The 21,068-nt window shown below is 39.9% G+C and overlaps 1 protein-coding gene across 1 annotated transcript in view; it reads right to left on the minus strand.

The window, feature by feature from the left end:
• The window catches only part of LOC124595700 (zinc finger protein with KRAB and SCAN domains 7-like), a 207,970-nt gene extending 187,370 nt beyond the window's left edge, over positions 1-20,600 (minus strand). The window contains exons 1-3 of the mRNA XM_047134560.1: positions 20,341-20,600; positions 18,970-19,549; positions 17,216-17,407 (exon numbers count right to left, since the gene is read on the minus strand). The gene's annotated coding sequence lies outside the window, so the exon portion shown is untranslated. The remainder of the gene's footprint in view (positions 1-17,215; positions 17,408-18,969; positions 19,550-20,340) is intronic.
• Positions 20,601-21,068: the final 468 nt, after the last annotated feature.

The following is a 21,068-nucleotide window of genomic DNA, read 5'->3' on the forward strand; positions in this document are numbered from 1 at the left end:
CCCAACCAAATTTAAATTCATTTGTCCACTTGGCAACAGTTGAATATTAAGGAGTAGAGTCCCCCAGCATATTCCGGAAATCGGCATGAATGTCCTTTGCTTTCATACCTTTCTTTACAAAGTATTTAATCATTGCTCGAATCTTGATTTTTCCCACCTTCACAAATCACTACGCAGGCACAACAACAGCGCCACGTCACCACCACAGCTCTCTTATAAGTGAACTGACGTGGCACATGTTTACACGCAACAATCCAGTGAATATCACGTGAACAATTCATTGTACTAGTGCTGACCTCTCATGGTGATTCCGAGAACTTTCCAAACCACCATTGTTACAGCCCCACCACACGGACTGGCTACCCAGCTGGTGACCTAGCAAGGAGGCGAAAGGACTTTGGCGGGGAGGTTAGGGTAGGGGGAAAAGGGTGTGGGAATGGAGGAGGAGGAGGAGGAGGAGGAGGAGGAGGAGGGGGGGGGGGGGGATGAGAGGAACCCAAGCCATAGACACTAGGGAGGGAGTTCCCCCATCTGGCTCACACTATGGATTTCAAATTTGGAAATGGAGATCAAACACCTGAGGGCGACCAAAAAAGAAAAGCCAAAAAGGAGGAGGAAAAGTAACCAACCAAAACCGCAAGATGAAGCAAAGTTATGAGGATTGCCAGGCCGACACCAGAAGAGGAAGGGGCAAAGGGAAAGGAGGAAGGGCAGGGAAGGAAAAGGTAGGTGACTGTTAAGCAGCCCAGGAACCCATGCACGCTACACTTGTACCCACACGAGAGACGTGGGCCCCCTGGGAGGGGGGGGTGGTGGTGGGGGGGGGGGGGGGGGAGAATTTTGAGAACTCAAGGGTAAATAAGACATCAGTTGACAAAAAAAGTGAATACTTCTGTATTTCTAAACATGTGAGCAAAAATTTAAGTACTAATATCAACAGCTTTTGGAATTAACTGTTTTTAGATGGAGAAAGCAAGCCAAATGGTATATATGTTTCACAAAGACCACTGATGTTATCTTATTTCAATAAAATAAAAGACAGTTGGTGATAAAAATACACATTTCATTGGAGTCGCAAGACAGATTTAAAGTATCTTCAGAAATAACCTCAGAAAAAAGTAGACCTGTTGAAAGAAGTGTATACAGCAGGGAAGAGTTGTGTACACCAACACTATAGGTGACTGCCCACAAAATGTTGGTTCTACTATGTTTGTTATTGTCAGTCATTACCCACTGTGTTATACCTACTATTTTACAGGTATTGTGTGGTTTTTCTCTCAAGAAATACATGAGTACATAGCGTACAAACTGCCAGTGACTGTCACAATTTTCTTCCTCTCATCATCCACACTTTTTAATATATAAACTGCTTTCTCAGTGCGAAAATGTACTGAGTCCATGGATAAATCAGGAAAATCTCCCCCATTACACCACACAAAAGCAGACCTGGCCTGCAGGCAGATTGGTGAGACAAGATGCGATGGGCAGGGCCTGCACATTAGTGGGAAACGATGGGCTTCAGTTTAGCAAGCCCAGTCCATTAGAGATACACATAAAATGGCCTTTAGTTTTCAACCGTCATGGAAGTCCACTGGTGTGGCCAGCTATTTACACATCATAGACACATGTTGAAATGAGACTGTGATGATCAATCCATGCAATAGATAACTTCCATGAATACACTGAGAATCAATACTAATGACGATAGGTAGCAACTCACTGTAAAGATGATCACTGAGCTGCAGACAGGCACATAGAAAAGACAATCACACTCTCACAACTAAATTTTTGGCCACATCCTTTGTCAGAAAACAAGAGCACGCACACATTCACACAGTCACTCAGCCACAGCTCATGTAACATGACCACTGTCTCTGCCCACTGCATCAACAGTCGCTGAGAATCAGATCTAAACATATCACCCCTCACACCTCCCTGCCTCTCATCGGCAGCTGCTAGGCTAGCAGCAAGAAGTATGGCAGCACTGACTGCAAGATGAGGGGAGTGGTAGAAAGGGAAGAAGCAGTAAGAATGAGGGAGTAGGGAATCAGCTCACGTACTCAGCTGTGCCAAGCCAGCAATGATGTGTGACATCTCAGTAAACACACCATTTCATCTACTGAGATAAGAACGAGATTTCTCCAGTATTTCTTTTCCAAATTTCCCTGATATTTACCAGACAAGTTTGAAATTTCCTGACTTCCAGAACCTGTGGGAACCCTGCAATTTCATCAACATTAAAAATACATTGGTATTCAAATTTGTGTTGCTTACAGCCCCCTTTTTTTTACACACACATATAAACCTCCACGGTTGTTTTACTGAATGCAGTAGCTCTACTTAAGGTTGTAGATTGATGTTTACATGACAACAACCTGTTCTAATGGTGCAAAAACACTCTTAAACAGTCTCAAGAGCCCATTTTTTTTTATTCTACCAATCTGCTGGTATTTTTATTTTATTAGCTTCTCCAGACCGGAAAGGAAATTCAAGGATAGTTTTACGACTTACATCATAATAAAGTTTAACTGCCCTTTCTCAGATAACCATTCAACAAGTTTTCCATGTCCTCTCATTAGAAACTTATCTTGAATTATAAGTAGGTGTGAAAGAGACTGCTAGCCTATCTACACAGACACAGGACTTTTTTAATTTTATTTTAAATGTATTCCTCTGGTTGCCTGTCTATAAGAAAAGTTTTGCCACACTACCCATACTTTTATTTTCATTATAACACTGACCTCAATGGTCTTCATGTTTTGATAGTGCTTCATCTTTTTGTTATCCCAATCTTTCAATCTTTCGTTACCAGAAGAAAAGCACTCTGAAAACCGAGCAATTCAGAGAAATTAAAAAACCCACTTTGAGTTCATATAGTTTGAAGCAGCATCAATAACTGTTGTTTTGGTGTAAGTGGCTTCCTCATACATGGTCAATCCTTCCTTAATGCCTCTATTTGTTCGTGACTGATGAAGTGAATTTTTAAGCGAGTGTGCTTGGTAGACAACGAGTTTTTATAATGTATAATCTATCTGTATGTTTATGTATCAGTGTATTTCAAGCTGTCTTAAAAGGATGATGCCAACACTTATTCGGAATGTGTGAAAAACTTAAAAAACATGCAGCACAGACAAAACTTGCCATCAACTCCAACTTTGAACAGAGGAATGGCTATGTTTCTGTGTAACTTCTGATCATTGTTACGGCAAAGAATAGAAGCTTTTGATGGCAAATTCCAGTTACAGTCAAATCTCTCCTACTGTCATGCCTACCTGCATTTCCATAAGGCATTTAATACTGTGGTGTCACCGCCAGACACCACACTTGCTAGGTGGTAGCCTTTAAATCGGCCGCGGTCCGCTAGTATACGTCGGACCCGCATGTCGCCACTATCAGTGATTGCAGACCGAGCGCCACCACACGGCAGGTCTAGAGAGACGTCCTAGCACTCGCCCAGTTGTACAGCCGACTTTGCTAGCGACGGTTCACTGACAAATTACGCTCTCATTTTACGAGACGATAGTTAGCACAGCCTTCAGCTACGTCATTTGCTACGACCTAGCAAGGCGCCATTATCATTTGCTATTTATCTTGTGATGCATGTACCGTCAGAAACTTTTGTGGACTGGCAAGACAGCCAATCCACGAGGACGGGAGGCCGAAGGGTACGCGTTTAAGCTCATGCAGGATGGTGGCAGATGACGTCGTGGAAGACATCCGGACAACAAAAGGAAAATTACTGAATGAATCTACCACAACCAACCATCCAAGCGTTATCTGCTATCTTTTGCATTGAAGGTCTGCCACAGACTATTGTTTCCGACAATGGCCCGCAATTCATGTCTGCAGAATTTCAGTCATTCTGCAAGGCCACTGGTATTCAACATCTGACGTCCGCGTCGTTTTCTCCGCAGTCAAACAGTGCCGCTGAACGATTGGTTAGGACTTTCAAGTCACAGATGTTGAAGTTGAAAGAGTCTCATTCTCGGGAGGACGCGTTATTGCTCTTTTTGTCCTCGTATCGCTCTCAGCCCTGAGATGGTCGCTCGCCGGCTGAGTTGCTCCACAGTCGTCCTCATCGCACCTTGATGTCTTTGCTACATCCGCTGCATCAGGTTCCTGTGCAGCGGCAGACACCTGCTATTGCCCCAGGCGACGTTGTATACTATCGCAACTATCGAGGTTCACGGCGTTGGCTCGCAGGGCGCATTCTTCGCTGCCTCGGCTGCGCCATGTATCTGGTTTTGGGGGCCTCTGGTGAGGTGTGTCGGCATCTCAATCAGCTGCGCCTCTGTCGTCGCACGGGTTCTGCTGCTCCCCGTCTGCTTTCAGCGACGGTGCCGTCCGGTGAGCACCCTGGGGACCCATCTACTGGCTCGCCTCATCCCCAGGTGTTACCGACGCTGCCTTCCATTTTGCCCCATGGCGACGCGACGCGCCGTCGCCGCCACCGCCGCCTGTTCTCCCGCCGGCGACGCCCGCAGTGGACGCGTCGCTGCAACTGCCGGGCGCCTCCCTGGGTCAAGCGCCGCCGATCGCTTCCCGTGACCAGCTGTCCACCAAGATGGAACTCTTGCCCGCTCCAGACCATAGGCCGTCTTCGCCCATCGGGTGCCCCGACCCGATGGAGGTCGACCCTTCGGCCCCTCCTGTCTCTTTACGGGCACATACACCGCATGTTGGCGTGCACCCTGGACTAGGTTTTCAGGCGTTTCCTAGCTCCCCTCGGACCTAATGGCAGGGTGCGGGTGGCACCGCCTCGCCTGTTGTTAGGCTCCCTACCTCGTCGCATACGTCAACATGGGGTCCTCCCCACGGCGGGCGGAAGCCTTATAACACAACCATTCGCCGATTTGCGGAGGAGGAATGTGGTGTCACCGCCAGACACCACACTTGCTAGGTGGTAGCCTTTAAATCGGCCGCGGTCCGCTAGTATATGTCGGACCGGCGTGTCGCCACTATCAGTGATTGCAGACCGAGCGCCGCCACACGGCAGGTCTAGAGACGTCCTAGCACTCGCCCAGTTGTACAGCCGACTTTGCTAGTGATGGTTCACTGACAAATTACGCTCTCATTTGCCGAGACGATAGTTAGCATAGCCTTCAGCTACGTCATTTGCTACGACCTAGCAAGGCGCCATTATCATTTGCTATTTATCTTGTGATGCATGTACCGTCAGAAACTTTTGTGGACTGGCAAGACAGCCAATCCACGAGGACGGGAGGCCGAAGGGCACGCGTTTAAGCTCACGCAGGATGGTGGCAGATGACGTCGTGGAAGACATCCGGACAAAAAAAGGAAAATTACTGAATGAATCTACCACAACCAACCATCGAGCATTCCAGAATGGACCAGCAAAATCGATGTGTAAGCGTTGCCAAGGGGTAGTGGCTTTCGGCCATGCAAAGAATTTCCGCGGTGGTGCGGATTGTTGTTCGGCACACGCCATGCAAGAAGAGCACATATTCGTAATCGCAGCATCGGTTCCGAACCAAGTACAGTGCTGACTAGCAAGTTGTTGTCGATTCGCCTTTTGCCAGTTGAAATCGGCGTTGCTTTCCAATACTTGCCTTACGCCATTAGATCCCCAGAAACCCCTTTTGTTGATGGTAGATGCCTCGGATTTTGGGACCGGTGCTGTGCTTGCACACAGAGATGGATCGCACATTCGCCCTATTGCCTTTGCGTCCAAATTGCTCTCGCCTGCACAAAGAAATTATTCACAAATCGAGAAAGGAGCTTTGGCTCTTGTATTTGGTGTTACAAAGTTTCACGATTTCTTGTATGGTCGTCACTTTACCATTATCACAGACCACAAACCTTTGACATCTCTTTGTCATCAGAACAAGCCTGTACCTCCACGTACAGCGCAGAAATTCATTCGCTGGTCTATTTTCCTCTCGCAGTACCGCTACGATATCTTGTATCGGGCCACTGCTAAGCACGGAAACGCCGATGCGTTGTCCCGTTTGCCTGTTGCTGAGGATAGAGCATTCGATTCCTCCGAACTTGCTTGCATGTTCATTGATTCGGAAACCGATGACGTGGTCGACTCGTTACCGATTGATTTTCGTCGTGTAGCTACAGCCACAGCTGCCGACCCTGTCCTTGCTACCGTTCTGCGTTTTGTTGCTACGCAATGGCCCTCGTCAAAGTCACGGATCGGGGATCCGTTGGTTCGCCGATTTTTTGCTCACAAGAAGAGACTTTGTACGATGTGATATTTTGCTGTTGCGTTCTGATAATGATCAGTCCAGGGTCGTGGTCCCATGTTCGTTACAGTCCTCTGTCTTAAAGCATCTCCACCAAGGACATTCGGGTATAGTGAGAACGAAACAACTTGCTAGTCAGCACTGTACTTGGTTCGGAACCGATGCTGCCATTACGAACATGTGCTCTTCTTGCATGGCGTGTGCCGAACAACAATCCGCACCACCGCGGAAATTCTTTGCATGGCCGAAAGCCACTGCCCCTTGGCAACGCTTACACATCGATTTTGCTGGTCCATTCTGGAATGCTCGATGGTTGGTTGTGGTAGATTCATTCAGTAATTTTCCTTTTTTTGTCCGGATGTCTTCCACAACGTCATCTGCCACCATCCTGCGTGAGCTTAAACGCGTGCCCTTTGGCCTCCCGTCCTCGTGGATTGGCTGTCTTGCCAGTCCACAAAAAATACATAAACCAAATTAACTCACTTCAATGCAGTTCAAAGTTCTTACATAAAAAAGTTGTATTTCTGTAGCAGTAATTCACATGAAAGGAAATTATTACATCTTTTTTAACCAATTGTAGTGTTTCCAAGTTTTCAATACAGTTCTTGACCAGTGGACAGAATTTCCATAACAAGAGAATTGCAAGTGAGCAAGAATTTTATACCACATTTAACTAACTACAAATAAAATAAATGATGAAAGGTTTACACAAACACAGCCTATCATTGTGATAAAACCAGTATTTTGTGAAACTACCATGACATGTTACTTTTATCAAAGCCCATATATGATCGACACTGTACAGCTGTCAGTTCAGCTCTCAAGTGACCATTAGGCAGATGCATCTAGAGGACAAGACTGCAACTCTTTATCATTCACAATGGTTGGATGAAATAAAATGAACACTAGCTAATAAGGCACCAATATTAACAATTCGAGCACAGAGTGCAGTGAGAATGTTCCTAGTGAGTGATTTTATTTTATTTACATGTCAAGTCCAGTATGACCAAATTGAGGAGCAAATTTCCAAGGTCATGGAATGTGTCGGTACATGAAATTACAACATAAAAGTAATAAAAGATCAAAATAAATGTTTACGAACCCGAAATAGTCAGCCCATAGGTTTCAGTAAATGCACTCAACAATTCAACAAGAATCAGGTTAATTTTTCAAGGAACTCCTCGACAGAATAGGAGATTTTTTTAATTCAAGTGGTAGCTTACTGAAAATGGATGCAGCAGTATACTGCACACTTTTCTGCACAAGAATTAAGGAAGTCCCATCCAAATGCAGATTTGATATCTGCCAAGTATTAACTGAGTGAAAGCTGCTTATTCTTGGGAACAAGCTAATATTGTTAACAAGACATGACAATAAGGAATATACATATAATGAGAGGCCCAAGTCAAAATACCTAAACTTGTGAACAGGAGACAACAAGAGGTGGTGAACTTACACCACTTATTGCCCGAACTGACCATTTCTGAGCCTAAAATACCCTTTTAGAATGGGAAGAGTTACTATTCGTATGGTATCTGAAGTGAGTGATCATTCAACATGAAAATTAGTCTACTTCGCGTATTTTTGCAGAAATCAAACCTGCATTTGGATCAGACTTCCTTAGTTCTTGTGCAGAAAGGTGTGCAGTATACTGTTGCATCCATTTTCAATAAGCTACCACTAGAATTCAGAAATCTTAGCAGTAATCCATGTGCTTTCAAACTGAAACTCAAGAGTTTCCTCATGGATCTGTCGAGGAGTTTCTTGAAAAATTAAGCTCGGTCTTGTTTTATTGTTGATTGTGTTTACTTAAACTTATGGACTGGCTTTTTTTAGAGTTCATAAACATTTCATTTTTATCTACTATTACTTTCATGTTGTAATTTCATGTACTGCCACATTCCATGACCTTGGAGATTTGCTCCTCAATTTGGTCCTACGGACCTTGACGTGTAAATAAAAAAAATAAAGCTAGTCATGGGAGTGTGCAATGTGGTCTATTCACCTAGACCTGAGACACAAAATGCTGTAGCACAAACAGTTGCATATTTCCATTCTGCATACATTCATATGCTTCTTGTTAACATTAAATATTGGTTTCTGCTGCAGTATGTAAATAGTTTTATCACTTTTCTGCAAATTTCTGTAAATAGTTTGACATTCTGTCAGGCAAATAAACAAATTACAACTATTACATTACCAGCCGCAACTGCTATCTGCCAATGACAATGCTAACTGTACCTTGAGAATGCCTAGTGCAGATCTGGGTCAGGCAACAGAGGATGTAGGTTCTCTGTGCAAAGATTTCACGAAGGAGGATGCCGTGGTTATAGTGGGTGGTCTGGGAAATAGCATTGACAGAGACTCTGAATATTCCATAGAGAGTGACCTGGTGAAGATAGCATCAGCAACGAAGCATACGAGTGTGGGATATGTGTCTGTGTTGAGATGCCATGATCGGTCTCATTTGAACTCTTCCGTCAGGGGGGTGAACTTGGAGTTGGAGTGGCTGCTTAGGACGGGTATAGGGTCCCATATTGGTTTGATTCCTGTGGATGCTATCGATAGGTGGGACTACACTAGGCATGGCCTTCACCTCAATAGGAAAGGGAAGGGAAAACTGTCTGGGTTGATTGCAGAAAACGTAAGGGGGGGGGGGGGGGCACTGTCACAAGTGGTAAAATACCAGTGGTCACAGGTGTCAGAGGGATGCCTTTTTTAGGATAGGGAAGGGAGAAAGAACACGAGTTTTAAGAGAGATTGGCAGACACACTCAGTTTGAGAAAACAGATGAACAGGAGTCAGATTTTAGAATACAGATTCCATTTAAACAATGCTTAACAGAAAGTAATCAGAAACTGCCAGTTCATCTTCGCCAAAGCAGTTATAATCCCATTAGTATGCAGTATCAGTTATCTTTATTACACCAGAACATTCTGGGACTCAGAAATAAAATTGATGAACTACTCATTTCTATTGATGAAATGAATTCATCTAACCAAATTGACATAATCTGCCTCTCTGAACATCAAGTGACCACTGGCATAGATATGTTAGACATTTCAGGATTTAAGCTAGCTTCCTACTTCTGCAGAGTAGATATGGATGGAGGAGGAGTTGCCACATTTATTAAAAACTGCCATAAATTCAAGAACATTGACATTAATAAATTCTGTTTAGACCAGCATCTAGAAGCATGTGCAACAGAAGTAGAGTTCCATAACAGATCCTATATAATAGCAACTATTTACCGAGCACCTGCAGGAAATTATAATCTATTCATAAATCATCTAGAAGCTCTTTTGGGTTATTTAACAGGAAGAAACAAAGAAATTTTGATTGCTGGTGACTTTAATACAGATTTTCTAATGCAATCTTCCGGTAAACATTTACTGCAGTTAGAAATGTTGTCTTTCAATCTAACTCACACTGTAAACTTTCCAACTAGGATCACAAAACCCTCAAGGACAGCCATTGATAACATTTTTATAGACAAATCAAAGGAACAAAATCATATCATAAAACCTGTAATAAATGGACTATCAGATCATGACATGCAGCTCCTTGTTTTAGATGTAAATTCTGAGCAGATTATCAAGACTGCTAAGTCTGAGTACAGGAGAGTAGTCAGTCAACCAAAAATTGACAGTTTTAGAAAACTGCTCAAAGATATGAACTGGAAAGATGTTTATAGTGCCCATGACATGAATGAAAAATATAATACATTCATGAACAATGTCAGTACCATGTTTGAAAACTGTTTTCCTCTAAAAGTTACTCAAATTAAACAGAGGTCTATAATAAAACCATGGATTACACAAGGAATAAAGATTTCCTGTAAGACAAAAAGGAAAATGTATCTCTCGACCAAGAATAGCTCCAATACTGATGATTTAGCTAAATACAAGGAATACTGTAAAATATTAAAAAAAGTAACTCAGACATCTAAGCAAATGCACTACGAGAAGAAGATAGCAATGTCAGGGAACAAAATAAAAACAATATTGGATATAGTGAAAGAGGAGACTGGTAGAACCAGAAACGAACAGGAGCAAATAGCATTAAGGGTAGATGACACATTAGTAACCGATGGGCATAGTGTGGCAAATCTATTTAACAAGTACTTTATATCCGTTACTGATAGAACAGGATTGTCAGGATCAGTAAATAATGCCCTTGAATATCTGAAACTAGCCTTTACAAATAGCTTCAGCTACATGAATATGTCACTCACTTCACCAAAAGAAATAACTTCCATAATAAAATCTTTGAAAACAAAGCATTCTAGTGGTTACGATGAAATATCAACAAAGTTAATTAAGGCATGTTCTTGTGAGTTTAGTACAATTCTAAGTTACTTGTGTAACCAGTCAATTATAACTGGGACATTTCCTGACTAGCTAAACATGCAGATATAAAGCCTCTATTCAAGAAAGGGGATAAAGAGATACCATCAAACCACAGACCGATATCACTTTTGCCAGCATTCTCAAAATTTTTAGAAAAAGTAATGTACAGGCAGCTTCTCAACCATCTGACCACAAACAACATATTATCAAGAACACAGTTTGGATTTCTGAAGGGTTCTGATATCGAGAAGGCTATTTACACTTACAGTGAAAATGTACTTAATTCATTAAATAACAAATTACAAGCAGCGGGTATTTTCTGCGATTTGTCAAAGGCATTTGATTGTGTGAACCACAACATCCTTTTAAATAAATTAGAATTCTATGGTGTCACAGGCAGTGCTGCAAAATGGTTCAAATCATACCTAGCTAACAGGAAACAAAGGGTGTCAGTACAAGTGACTAGTGAATTAAGTCATCAGTCATCATCAGAATGGGAAGAAATTACATGTGGTGTCCCACAAGGATCCATCTTAGGGCCATTGCTTTTTCTTGTGTACATTAATGATCTCTCATCAGTTACACTGCCAGAAGCAGAGTTCGTTTTGTTTGCAGATGACACAAGTATTGCAATAAATAGTATGTCGAGTGTAGTTCTAGAAAGATCTGCTAATGATATTTTCATGGATATTAATAAATGGTTTAAAGCCAACTCATTGACATTAACCTTTGAAAAGACTCACTACATGCAATTCAGAACCTGTAAGAGGTTTCCACCCAGCATATGCATAAGTATAAAGAAGAGCAGATAGAAGAGGTTGACAGTCTTAAATTCCTGGGATTACAACTTGATAATAAATTCAGTTGGGAGGAGCACACCACAGAACTGCAGAAACGCCTTAACAAATCTGTATTTGCGATTCGAGTGTTAGCAGACATAGGCGACATAAAAATGAAAAAGCTTGCATACTTTGCCTACTTTCATTCCATAATGTCATACAGTATAATATTTTGGGGTAACTCTTCAAGTCAAACAAAAGTTTTCAGAGTCCAAAAGCATGTAATACATATTATTTGTGGAGTAAATTCACGGACATCATGTAGAAACCTCTTCAAAGAACTGGGTATACTAACCACTGCCTCTCAGTATATTTACTCCTTAATGAAATTTGTCCTAAATAATACATCTCTTTTTCCAACAAACAGCTCAGTTCATACATACAATACCAGGAACAAAAATGATCTGCACAAAGCACTTACTTTAGTTCAAAAAGGGGTCCACTACTCAGGAACACTCATCTTCAATAATTTGCCAGCAAACATAAAAAATTTAGGTACAAATAAAGATCAATTTAAAAGGAGCCTGAAAGACTTACTAGCGGCCAACTCCTCCTACTCCATAGACGAATTTTATTGTATATATTCATACTATTAGTATTGTTATTTCAGCTAAAAAATTGACATGTTCCACATCCACGAGGATCTCCTCAGTATGGATCTATGGAACGAAAAACTAATCTAATCTAATGTAATGCAGAACAATATGACAATTGTGAACAGAATGCAAGGTATGACCAAGCACTACGTTATTCTCACCCAGGTATAATTTTGTGCATTCTTGGCCATTCATTTATGCTACAGCCTTTTTGACCAACAATATTAAAATGGCTGAATCACTTATGAGCACTGTCAGCTCATTAAGCACAATGAAAATACCTGCATTTTCCCTTTGCATTCCAAACAGTATGAATTCGAAACCTGCTTCTACTGGAATTTACTATCATCAGAGCATCTTCATCCTTAAAGTTTAGAAGTCCCAAACACTATTTACAGAAATCTATGGTTTTCAGTCTTGAGCAAATGTCACCACAGTTGTACAAGTATTATACCACGTTACAAGTCAAATCAGTTCCATGGGCAATCCTTCAAAAACCTGCTATTCTCTGTGGGTCACGCTTAACAGTGTGGCTATAGCAATTGAGCTGGAGTAAAAAGGTAATTCTACTTCAAATGTACTAATTTTAGGGACCATCCTCACCAGACAATTTTGCTCGCATGTACCCTATAGAAAAGAACTAAGTCGTGGAAAATTTGAGCTGAATGTACAAAAAAATTCAAGGTTTTTGTTTCACTGGAATGAGCAGGTTCCTTTTATACTATCAAAGAGCTTTCTATGGCACTAGCCCCTGATTTTACTTGTTTTTAATCTTGCATCTCTCCCCAGAACTAAGTCCCAAGCGACTGGTAAAAAGCACAAGTGACACCAATATATAAGAAAGGTAAAAGTACGGATCCCCAAAATTACAGACCAATATCCCTAACTTCAGCTTGCTGCAGAGCCCTTTAACATATTCTCAGTTCGAATATAACAAACTTTCTTGAGACTGAGAAGATTATGTTCACGAATCAGCATGGTTTTAGAAAGCATTGCTCATGCAAAACTCAGCTTGCCCTTTTTTCACATTATATACTGCGAACTATGGATGAAACACAACAGGCAGATTCCATATTTCTAGATTTTCAGAAACATTTGATATGGTGCCCCATTGCAGCTGTTAACAAAGGTACAGGCATACAGAGTAAGTACACATGTATGTTTGTGGCTCAAAGACTTCTTAAGTAATAGAACCCACTACATTGACCTCGATGGCGAATGTTCATCAGAGACAAGGGTATCGTCAGGAGTGCCCCGTGGAAGTGTGATAGGACCGTTGTTGTTCTCTATATACGTAAATGATTATAATAGAGGGAAACATTCCACGTAGGAAATATATATCTAAAAACAAAGATGATGTGACTTACCAAATTAAAGTGCTGGCAGGTCGACAGACACACAAACAAACACAAACATACACACAAAATTCAAGCTTTCGCAACAAACTGTTGCCTCATCAGGAAAGAGGGAAGGAGAGGGAAAGACGAAAGGGTGTGGGTTTTAAGGGAGAGGGTAAGGAGTCATTCCAATCCCGGGAGCGGAAAGACTTACCTTAGGGGGAAAAAAGGACGGGTATACACTCGCGCACACACACACATATCCATCCACACATATACAGACACAAGCAGACATATTTGAAGACAAAGACAAAGAGTTACTCTTTGTCTTAAATATGTCTGCTTGTGTCTGTATATGTGTGGATGGATATATGTGTGTGTGTGTGTGTGTGTGTGTGTGTGTGTGCGCGCGCGAGTGTATACCCGTCCTTTTTTCCCCCCTAAGGTAAGTCTTTCCGCTCCCGGGATTGGAATGACTCCTACCCTCTCCCTTAAAACCCACATCCTTTCGTCTTTCCCTCTCCTTCCCTCTTTCCTGATGGGGCAACAGTTTGTTGCGAAAGCTTGAATTTTGTGTGTATGTTTGTGTGTCTGTCAACCTGCCAGCACTTTCATTTGGTAAGTCACATCATCTTTGTTTTTAGATATACGTAAATGATTAAGTGGACAGGGTGGACAGTTGTTTGCTGATGATGCTTTGGTGTACGATAAGTGCTCGAAGTTGAGCGCCTGCAGAAAGATACAAGACAACTTAGACAAAATTTCCAGTTGGCATGATGAATGGCAGCTAGCCTAAATGTGGAAAAATGTAAGTTAATGTGGATGAGTAGGAAGAACAAACCTGTAATGTTCAGATGCAGTATTACTAGTGTCCAGCTTGACATAGTCAAGTCATTTAAATATCTGGCCATAATGTCTCAGAGCAGTATGAGGTGAAAACTGTGGTGAAGGCGAATGGTAGACTTCACTTTATTGGAAGAATTTTAGGACATAGTGTTCCACCTGTAAAGGAGATTGCATACAGGACACTGATGTGACCTATTCTTAAGTACTGCTCGAGTGTTTGGGATATGCACCATGTCACACTGAAGAAAGACATCGAAGGAATTCAAAGGTGGGCTGCTAGATTTGTTACTGGTAGGTTCAAACACATGTAAGTGTTACGGAGATGTTTCAGGAACTCAAATGGGAATATCTGGAGGGAAGATGGCATTCTTTTCAAGAAACACCACTGAGAAAATTTAGAGAACCGGCATATGAAGCTGACCGCTAAACAATTCTACTGCTGCCAGCATACATTGTGTATGAGGACCACAAGATAAGATTAAAGAAATCAGAGCTCATGCAGAGGCACGTAGACAGTCGTTTTTTCCCCCTCGCTCTATTTGCGAGCAGAAAAGGAAATTAAATGACTAGTGATAGTAGTAGTAGTACACAGTATCCTCTGCAACCATAGAGTGGCTTGCAGTGTATCTATGCAGGTGGAAAGGGAAGATTGTGTAGACACACTAGATATAATTAAAAAAAGTGAGCTTGGAAATTCTACTGTAAGTTTTTTTAGTTTATTTTGTGTATTGCAAAAGTAGTGTTGCAACTGTTTCTCAAAATCAAATCAAGTAAATAAAAGGGCTTATAAGTTCTTGAAGCAGCTGCGGGCTAGTTGACAAAATACCAGAAAATGTGAATTTTTACTAGGCCGAAGGTCATGTCCAAGGTCCAGAGTCATGTCCAACATGCCAGAATGAAGTTCACAACAAACTTGAAGTTTAATCATCTCAGAGGATTCCTATTCTGCTGCTGATAAGCATACACAAACTACTGAAAAGTAAACTCAGGTTAGTCAGCTCTTGGCACTTTCACTGTAAAATGTCAGAAAAATTGAAATCAAGATTCCCGAGGCCACACAGAGAGAAGATTGTCAAGTACAGTTTTCACTAAGATTGCTGCTGTTGGTAGGTCTAGGCCAGGTACATTCATAAAACAAAATGCCCATACCATTAATATTACTCTAAATTATTATTTTTATTATTAACATCGGTAGCAGTAGTATTAGAAGAGTACTTAGTATTACTGCTGTTAAGTTCTTAGTATTGTTATTCCCATTGTCATTAAATACACTCAAAGCTGGTTTCAAATCATTTTTAATTCTGTTACCACTGTTTTATTATTATTTATCACATTAAAATTATTACAATTTTTAAATAACTGTGGTGCAAACTGTACTGCATGGTTCAAACTGTGTAGCAATGTAAGAGGGGGCTTGAAGGCCATAACCTGATCAGATAAAATATATGTGTTGTGTTGATTACTACAAGTTACTGAAAGACAGAAAGAAAGAAAGAAAGAAGAAGAAGAAAAGAAACGTAAGTTTCTTCAAATGCTGAGAAACTACAAATGCTAACAGTTGCTTCAAACGGTCGAAAGATAGCACAAGTGGTTAGAAAAAAAGAAGGGAAAATGCTCTTTTCAATTACATAAAAAAGGGTTTTAACTCTCTTTTACAATGACAAATTTAGTTGGTGGTGTCCTGGCAAAAATAATTATGCTTCTGTTCAAAATGACAGCAAAAACTGCAAGAACAAAAACACCTGATGCTCAATAATCAGAAGGGAATGTGCGTGGCATACCACAATATGGTTCAAAAGTGAGGGGTTTAACAGTTCAGCAGTGGTTAAAAACAGACCAAGCAACACCAAGACCAAGAAAATACTAGGTGAAGACTTTCTGAAGGACTTAACATATTATTATTATCATCATCATCATCATCATTTTAGGTTGTCAAGTCACTTTATGTCAAAACACCAGGCTGAAAGACATCAAAGGAAACTGAGGGCTGATGATTGAGTTATGCTTATTACTTTTCAGAGACTTACTCATTTGTAGTACAGGATGTTCAGCAACGTTTTCCTTCAGAGAATAGTAATGAAATATTATATACACCTGATGAACATTTCCCTAGCATTGCATTAAATGCCTGCCTCATCAGTGATAGTTTGGGGCTCGATACCATCTCAGTGTATGCATTCACAATAAACCAACAGAACACCAGGAAAAAGCCCCACAGTTAACAATTTAACACATTTTGTGAAGTTCCAGTGATGGCTGAATGCCTTAGGGTAAAAGTTTCAAAAAAATTTGTAAATTTGTTTCATCATGATTTTTTTTTTTTATTTATTTACTGCTGATTGAGATCTTTTTGGCATAAGTCATGGTGATAGTGTCAGCGATACTGCTAAAAGGTTAGTTGCCCCTACCGGTTCACAACATACAATAGATCATATTCTAAAAGCAAAATATATGTTTCACTTCTGTGAACAAAACATAAAAAACAAAGTTTTTCTTAATTTCAAAAACAGAACAGGAATCTGCAAAGCCAAGTCAGGAACAGTGAGTCACAAATACTTCTGCTGTCTCTGGATCATGAGCTAACAGTCAATTTGTCTCTTTATTTGCAAAAGATCAGAGTAAGCCGAGTTTTGACTGACTCTGCTTCATTTATGGCCAAAGCTGGACAAGATACGTAAGCATCCTATTTGCAAATAAAAAATCTACAATATAGTCAATACGCTGCCTGTTTGTACAAAAATATATGGTTGACTGGAAATATCTTTAAAATTTCTGAGTATCATGGGGTTGCTTTATGCATCCATCTGGCCTTACTGCTCGGCTTCACTGGTTACCCTGCCCGAAATGACAAATGTCACATTCTAAGGGACCACACCTCCATGATTCTACCGCTCCAACAAACATTTTGTCAAAATGATATGTTTATCCTAGCAAGACTATTCCAGTATTTTATGACAAATTTCACTAATTAAACCAACAACAATGTATTTTCATCATGGAACCCTTGAGCTTGGCACCCAAGGCTAATAAACCTACCTTTTAGTGAATTCAATTTTTCACTTTCATATAATTTTCCATGTGTTGTCTTTTCTTGTCATATCTTATTTTTGAATCAAACTGCATTTCCGTAAATGAAGTGTTACGTGTAAAGTCAAAATGTACAAAATCAACTTCCTCAAATGATTTTTCCACCTTCCATATGATCAAAATCCACTGTGTATAGGCCTGCTGTAAAGTGGAAAAACAATAAACCTTGATGTAGAAATTGTACTCTATGGGTTCACTAACGAATACAACTATTATACATATATTTTTTGGGTTTCTTACGCAAAATGTACTTGCTAAAATGACAGTTTCTGAACGTGTGACCACAGTATTTCCAAGTTTAGTTTTTGATCTGACTCTCAGTGTCTCAAAAATGAACAAAATTTTTATAGTAAAAGCACCCCACTCTTTTCAAAATAACAAAAATAAATAAAATGGTAGGTGATTATATTTAGCAGTACATCATCAAATTTTGTAGAAATTTGATGCAAATATTTTTGGTGGTATGTTTGCACATTAATAACATGTAAACTCCAATTAAAATTACTTTGTGACTGACAGGTGGTAGTGATGGAATGGGGGGGGGGGGGGGGTGAAATATTGCTGGTGTGCAGTCAGCTATGCTTCGCAAGAGGTTCCATGTACCTGAGAAACAAGCAACACAGTGAGCATGTGACACTTAGGAAAGAGCTACAATTGGCTGGCAGCTGGCCCCTACTACTCGATTCACTGAAGCGTCAATAAAAACTAATTGTAACTGGAGTATACAATAGCTGGAAATAACTAAGCTGGAGCTTGGCAGCATTGATAAAAAATTAATTTCTTAGAAGAACTACTGTAGGGCAGCCAATAATAGTTGTAAATTTTTTTTAAAAAAATCAGATGATTGAAAAATGGTGACTGTGTTTCATAACCTTGACCTCATGACGCACTCAAATGTTTACGATAGATCATAACAATATTAACAGTTCACTCAGCCCAAGCCATTGTTAACCTAATTTGAATATATCCATTACATTACTAATTTAACTTCTAAGCCATCTTAAATTTGGCTGAAAATGTTGTACAGCTTGCACTTTTTGGAGCTCACTACTGAAAGCCTGAAAAGCCTTGAATTTTGCTCAAGCTTAAATCTGGGGCCACATAAGGGAAAATTTTAACCCAAATCGGAGTTGGTCAGTTGACACTGATGGTCCACTTGACAGTTTTTATTTTGAATACCAGTGACTATCTGGTGGGCAGATCATCTTCCGATCTAATACGTTTTGTAAATAGCTTTTCAGGCAATAGGGTGACGATGCAACAGTAAATTTACTGTAGGCTAAACATATTCTCTGAAACATGCACAGTTGATATCCCTGTTTTAACATATCTTAACATCATTTATAATCACATAACAACAACACTATTAAAACAGTACTGCTCTAATAATTCAACCTTAAATCACAACAAATGCGTCTCTCTCTCTCTCTCTCTCTCTCTCTCTCTCTCTCTCTCTCTCTCACACACACACACACACACACACACACACACACACACACACACACACACACACAGCCCCAAGGAAACCTGCAGTTTAATTATTACACATTTCTTCTGGTTCCTAAGTTCCCAGACACCATATTCCATAGACAATTATTCCATGGCAGTTGCACAAACAAAATAGCAAGTATGACCACACTAATCATGAAATCCAATGAAACAAAGCTATCTAACTACTTCAATACATGCTGACAAACACTTACCACTCAATTCTTCTTTAAACAAGTTCTTTTAAATTCACACGTTCAGATTTACACACACTACTATACAGTCCACATAATGCTACCAACTACAAGAATATTTCATTGAAGTTAAACTATCTATGTTTGTGGCTGGCATGTAAGGAGAAAGTAGATTGTACCACTGAGTTCCAGTTGAAAAAACATCAACAAATAAACTGTTCCATCACACATCACTATTCAAATCAGTCACTAGCAGAATCATCTATTTTCATTCCACTAGGTGAGTACACACACACTGCTCAGTTATATATTATGAGATTAAAAAAAAAATATATAGAACCACTTTGCCGGCTCACTGTCTCGTGTCGTGTAATTCACTTTCACATTTCTTTCCAACACATATCTATAGTAATTTACATACTTGCAGTAACTGTTTTTCTTCTTTACTGTTTTGGTGTCTCGAACACAATGACATTAATTCATTTTCTTTTCCCCACTCTTGTCTTATATACTGCTATTTCAAACTTCTTGTACTGCTCTTCCAGATGCATGTCTTATCACAATACCAGCAGACTTCTGGTACAGAGCTGCAACTGTTGTGCTAGTCATCAAAAGAAACAAAATTATACACAGCACTCAGTAAAATTGTATAACATTATAACGTGAGAAAAACACATCAAAATTTATTAACAATTCCTGTAAGGACGGCTGCGGTTGAGAAAGAGACCACACACAAAATGGGCATACAAACCGTGAACAGAGAAAGTGTTGTTAAGATAAAAGATATCTCAATCCAATACAATTAAATACACACACACATATATATATTACATATATATATACACATTGCTACAAAAAATAGGTATGAATTGTAGCGCACAATTTCGTGCATAGGGCTTTATGGAATGGAGGCAGGGGAAGTGATAACTTAAATATTGATTGCGTCTAATATAAACCTACTTTAATTAACCGCAACGAGACTGGATAATGCATCAAAACATGTAAAACTTACACACCCGTTACTTTTCAATGCATAAACTATCTCTCATTTCCCGCTACCATCAAACATAGTTTATTTCTATTGCTGTTACAAACACTAAACAAACTCCTCTGTCTTTCCGCACTTCTCAACTTTTAATATCATATGAGGGTGTGGTTTGTTTAAATGCATAACGAATAACGCGCAAATAATTAACAACAGAAATCCAGGCCGTTCCAAGTCAATATATTTAGTCTGGCATCTGTATTTACTCACACACAATGTTTTTAAATGTCATCAAAGAGAACAAACCGACGCTACCTATTCAACCACTATTCAACCCCACAAACACAAACCAGATACATTATTATGGAGTCGCAAACAATTCTAAAACTTATAAATCAATTACTCACCGTGTTTAGTGTTTATTTTGTAGTTGTTTCGAACTTAAAAACGACATCACAAAGTTAAACAGGTTAGCTGTCATGGCGTAAATAGCGCGGTGCCGCGGCTGTATCAATTTGGTGCCCTTCGCTAAAGTCCATCATCGATCAATGATACTCTGTTACGTAAATTTAACATTAACTAACAATTACCGTATTTTTAAATGTAGTCTGTCTTTGTATTTATCACTTGTGTGATTGTTAAATATCTCAATATTTCACCAGTATTACATCACTACTATCGATGTTTATTACTGCCTCTCGACTTTACGGAAATTCATTCAACTCTCATTGCCATTTATCCAATGAAAAAACAGAAAATGTAAAAAAATGACTTAAGCAGGTGCAAAATTAGTATACAAATTTGGTAAGCCTACAAAAACTTATCATTGTTTTATCATTCTGAAGAGGGGTACGATAGAATTATTACCTGTGGTTATCTCCCGAAAAGTCTATGCAGAAACAAAATTTTTGCTACTACCATTTACAAATTCTGTGTCATTCAGCAGTCTTGGCTGGACAGACTACATCAATATTATAGCTATATTACCACAATAAAACGAAAATAATTGCAATATAAGCTGTGATATTAAAAACAGATGCTATAAAACATATTAAAGAGTGTTAAAAGTAATCTGTTTCTGGACCCCCCAAATTACAGTGAAGTAAAAACTTGGGGTGTAATAAATTATCTGATC

The sequence above is a fragment of the Schistocerca americana genome, chromosome 2 (genome assembly GCF_021461395.2).
Source record: "Schistocerca americana isolate TAMUIC-IGC-003095 chromosome 2, iqSchAmer2.1, whole genome shotgun sequence".
Lineage (NCBI taxonomy): Eukaryota > Metazoa > Arthropoda > Insecta > Orthoptera > Acrididae > Schistocerca > Schistocerca americana.